Genomic DNA, 5,614 nt, shown 5'->3' on the forward strand with positions numbered 1-5,614 from the left:
GCTGAATTTTCGAATAAATAACTCCAATATTCAGTATTGCAATATGGTTTTTATTAGACTACTTTGGGAGTTGTACAATTATACTTCAATATCACGTACTTCACAAAAGCGGATCTTAATCAAACTGATTACCGATTCCTCAGCCTGCGCTGGTTTTACACTCTCGGTTATCTGGTTCGCCAATTCTCCTAAGGTCAATTCGTTTCACGATCATGTGTTCTAGAATATCTTCACCTCATGCTTGGTTACCCAGGTTTGTTGTTTATACTTTCCTTCTAGCCATAAGCGTGTGTATATTCTCTTAGCTGATGACTACATACATATGTGTATGTGAGATATTCTTCGTCGCCTTCTATGTACGTATGTAAGTGTTGCTTGCCTTAATGTGTACCTGTACATAAGAGTGGCTGCTTGCTGTTTTGTTGTTGTGATTATTTACTAACAGCATAGTGATGCTGATTTTCGCCACAATACTGCAATATGTTGCTCTTTGCTAAGTCATTGCCTTAATTGCTGCTTAGCTGTCAATATAAAAGTTGACGCGGCTGCAATTTAAGCTATTATCCTCCAGTGTTTCTACTACTTTGATGACGGCTGCAACTTTCATCCGAAAAACACTACAGTGATTTGGTAGCGCGCAGGTAGCCAACACGTTAGTCTGTTCGTCCAATGTTGGATGACGCTATATTACTATGATCGTATGGTCTGCGCTCAAGCTGCCTCGAGGTATTCGTTCTATTCTATTCAGTTGCGAACGCTATGTTCTTCGCCACCAAGTCTATATCTGGAAACAGTGCAGCGTAATGCTAAGCATAGATAGCCTGCAGACCTCTTTGATATTTTGAGTTCTTGGTTTGAGTAGCTGTTCACCAAACAAGGACCCCACAGTATAAGGTAGACTCTGCAATCGCTCTAAATACCCAATAAGAGAGAGAAGGGGTTAGACCCCACATACATCCCAGCATTTTTTACATGCATAAAATGCCTTCGAAGCCTGATTTACTCAGTTCTCCACTTTGAGCTTCCACGACTACCCACTATTTATAATGATCCTTATATTCATATACCTTGAGTAATATCAGCGGAAAAAATTATCTAAGTTACAATTTCTAGTATTTGAGGCTTGATTTATTTATATCACCAGAATCAATGATTGGGGATAGGATATTTTATTAGTTTTATAACGCAACACTTTAACAATCTTGTGAGGTGTGAAATTGCTGAACGGGATATTGAATACTGGAACAGAAATGTGACGAAAAGCTCCAAACACGCTGCCTAAGTAACACCAAAAGAGTTAGGGACGAAGTGATAAAACTTTGGGAAAAAAGTACGTACTTTAGCAGTACTCCCACACATTTGCTAATATAAAATTTACACCATTTGGTACGTTAGCGCTACGCATTACAGAATACAACAGGAGCAAGTGTTTGACTGTAACTGAAAAAATTGCCGCGGGCTCTAAGCAATGTCGAGCGTGACGATAGCCTTTGTGCTACGTGCAATTGTGGCAAATACGGCTTATTAAGTAAGGTTTGGTTAGTCGAATGCCTGCAGATAAACACTTATTTATATATATAAATATTTTTAGTTTGAAATTCTTATAATCGCTTAATGAACTGGATCGTTACTGTTGGCTTACAGCGAGGGACCAACGGAAGTTCGTTAAGTTACATTTCAGGGATATTTATAAGGCTGCCAAATAGGAGGGAGGCTGTTCGTAGGTGATGTTGTTGAGGTAGGTACGATACAAGGACGGTGACACGGTGGTCTTAGTAACGGTGACGCTCGGAGAGATATGACGGAGATCGTTTAGTAAGGAGGATGCTCGGAAAGGATATAAATGACGTCAACTCCTACCGAAGTACGATGTACTATTAGTAACGATGACACTCGAAGTGGATATGAACGACATTGGCTCTAACTGGAGAGTGATGGTGGAGTAACTTTAGTATTGGCGACGCTCGGAGAAAGAATATCGACGACGTTGGTCCTCACGATGATCTAGATTCAAGGAACTACTGCCTATTTGTTCAAGACTAACTAGATGTAACTCGATGGTTCCACGTAGGTAGTAGGAGGAGCGGTATTACGCTAATGACGACTTGGTAAACAACCGCACTTACCTGTGCAGGATACTTCCACTTTCAGTACTCAAACAATATGGGATACCGCTTGGCCTAAGCCAATTTCCTTTTAAGATAGATATAAAATCAATATACTGGCTCTGATATTTTACCGCCCGGCGAAGTGCACGCTGCCTTAAGCACTGGGACGTGTTCCCTTCTCATACGAAGAGAATATTCGTGCATTCTCTTTCTTCTTATTAATAGGGGAGGCAAATTACTCTTTCTCAGAAGAAATGTGGGTAAAATTAGGGTTTCTCTATAAACAGTGCGTAAAGCGGGAGTCATTGGTTCCGTATGTCGTATCCCTAACGTAATCAGCTGTTTATCATTACGACGGTAAACCAAAAACCAATTGGTTGGCTACGAGACGGTTACTACCTTAGCGGCACCAATAATCGATTGCATTGATTCTCATAAAGTTGGTCGAATCAGCTGTTATAAGGTTACCGATAAAGCACCAATGTCTGCAGCTTAAGATCCATCTGACGAAGCAGACGTGATAAACATTCCGTCTTCGATCGAAAGAAAATCGCTTAGCAGCCACCATGGCAGCTGGCACTCACGTCTTGTACACTCCCGGCTATGAATAAGTTGAGAATTGCTTTGTATTGCATGATATGTGAATAAAGTGGCGAATATTGTAGAGATTTTGTTCCTCATGAGGGGTTTAACTCACACAGTTTTGATCTGCAAGTGGTGCTAACAAACAAAAAATCTTCTAGGACAAATGTTAATTATGTTGCGACTTTATTAAGCAGCTCTTTGTCGAGCGCAAGTAGGTAGTTCTGTTTTGCAATAGGATCTACTGGAATAAAACAAGGATCTTGTCGTCGGCCACCGCCCGATAAATACCTGCTTTTCGTATAGCTGTAGGTATAAAGCAGGGATGCACCTTAACGTTAAGCTAATCGTTTATCAAAAAATTTCCACCGTTTCCGTTGAAACACTTCGTAATATTATCGATAAAGAAATTATCAAGATAAATTGTATCTCGTTTTTAACCGAAACGAAAAGCTTTCGTTAACGTTAAAAACGTTAATAAGAACGTGATACTCTGTGTTTGAATTGTGCTGGCAATGCTGTAGCCATGGTGAAGCCGTAAGGTGGCAACAGCGAGCGGACATACACACACAAACTCCATGTAATTTGTTTGTGTAATTCGTTAGTGGTAATGTCAAAATACTCTGAGAAATATTCGTACTGTCAAAATTCATGAGAAAAGTTGCAATCAGATTGGCTAATGCTTTCACCTTTAATGACTCCGCCATCAATCAGCTTTGCCAGCATAGCTTGAAATTTATAATCAACATAAACGATTTGATTTCGTTTTGATATGGCAGAAAACGAAACGAAATCATTTCGTTAATTTGACGTTCTTAACGTTTCGTTTATTAACGTTAATTATCGTAGCGAAATGATATCGGTTCGTTGGTTAAGCATGCCTGGTATAAAGTCTGTCAATATACCTCTTTAATAGTAGTTTGCGATCCTTTTAAAACTGGATTCGCATCTTATTCAGCCGAGCTATTACGGTAGAAAATAATTAACGGATACCTATACTCGGCTTTCATAATTTGCATCAGGCCTTCACTGACCTTGACTTATTATGCTTTACACACAGTGCGCCTTGAATTATAGTCGCCATGCTCTCCCAAACTCTTAAAATACTTCCTTGAGATGATTCGGGGATTACCTACAGTGAAAGCTACCTACGAGAAGATTATTGGGTTTCCCCAAGCGTTGACCTGGAACAGATGGAACAGATCTCTAAGGGATGCCACCAGTGTTGTAAAGCGCGCATAGAACTTTTTTGTTTGGCTGCTGTTGCAAACTATTCGATCTTTATTAACAACTTTTTCTATTAAATCGACTCTGGATCGTGGTCTTTGCGTTTCAAAGTAGATATTTGATACGCCATCGACGCTACCCTCAAACATTCTCTTTCTCAGAGACTCCTTCCACGATATTTTTTGATATTGACTACTCAAAATTTGTCCAGTTTTTTTCGAAATAACTAGCCTCTGTCGTTTGCATGAGTGATGGAATAAACCCTTTGGATGTCGTAGATTTTTACTTCATATCTTTTGCACAAAAATCTCTTGCAAACGAAACTTTGTTAGTCCCCGCTGCAGTTACTTTATCGCGTAGACAAGTACGTGAGAATAGTGAGCAAGAGTTAAGTGAGTGCGAAAGCAGTTAAACAACGCTTCGGCTCAGTGAGTTTCAGTGCGAAAAAACAGATGTTAGTTGTTCACGTTGTAAGCAAATTATGTAATTTAATTTTCGAAATTTTTTGAATTATTAGCCAAAGTTGTTAAAGTGTTAATAAAATTGAGCCATTACTGTTGTAATTGTGCGTTTGGATTGTCGAATTACTTGATTAACGCAAATATGCTTAGCATTAAAATGAAACAAAAATGATTCGAGAGTGTGAAATGAGAACGGAACACCATTGAACAATAGGCGCAGGAAACCACATAACGGTATTGTACTGCTTTGAATGTTTGTTTTTGTTTGTAACACTTTAATTTGTTTTTTGTAATATTAATTGTTGTTGCTTAAGTGTCAAATTTGTTGAAGCCCCGTTCGCATGAAAATGCGTATTGCATACGAACAACAAAGCCAGTCATTGTGGTCGGCAATAATCGTTATCGTCTATAGAGAACAAAGCGCGCGGTGAGTGAGTGACGTCAGCAGCAGAGCGCATTAGCATTAACCAACTGGGCGTAGTTAGGTGGAGGCGAATAGCAGCATCGGTACCCCAATCAATGTAGATCGAAGCAGAATATTTTCATAAAAATTTACTATTTTTTCAAGACCATTGAAAAGAAGATCCTCAAGTGGCAAAGCATTTGTCTGAATGATATAACGGATATTTCAATAAACTTCTGTCTGTTTGTTTTGAAAGATCTATGTGGTGCTGATATAGCTCTGGATAGCAGCACGGTCTATGTGAACATCAGATTGGCACAGATCACGTCACTTGTAGGTCTCGAGGAGACATAAGTACTCTTAGATTGCTGTGGAGGACTTATTTTTAAGCTGACGTCATTTTCTGTATAATTTTTAAGCCCTTGTCTAAATGGACTGCGAAGCGATCTAACTCATGAAAGAAATTCTCTATGGACATCGGCTGTTCAGCTAAAGAGCGGGGTAGGGAAAAGTCTTAGAAAAGTGAAATATAGTCCAGGAAATAATGAAAAATGAGAACAGGGAATGGTCACGTAGTAGTGAAGAATTCTTAAGGCAGTTTTTGCTACACATAACCCATCGGGGGATCATTCATACGAGCCAGCAGACAGCGCAAGTAATCGCATAACGGCGCTTCATTAGTCTCCGATTTTATCTACATCGCGCTAAAGGGCCGAATCTATTTCAACGTTCATTCAAATATTTTTGTATTGATCATTCGTAGCGTACGTGGTTAGAAATTGGTAGGCATATTTTTCAAAGCATGCACCACCACGGAAAGAAGCTCTTTTTCG

Source organism: Eurosta solidaginis, unplaced genomic scaffold, assembly GCF_040869045.1.
Source record: "Eurosta solidaginis isolate ZX-2024a unplaced genomic scaffold, ASM4086904v1 ctg00000623.1, whole genome shotgun sequence".
NCBI lineage: Eukaryota > Metazoa > Arthropoda > Insecta > Diptera > Tephritidae > Eurosta > Eurosta solidaginis.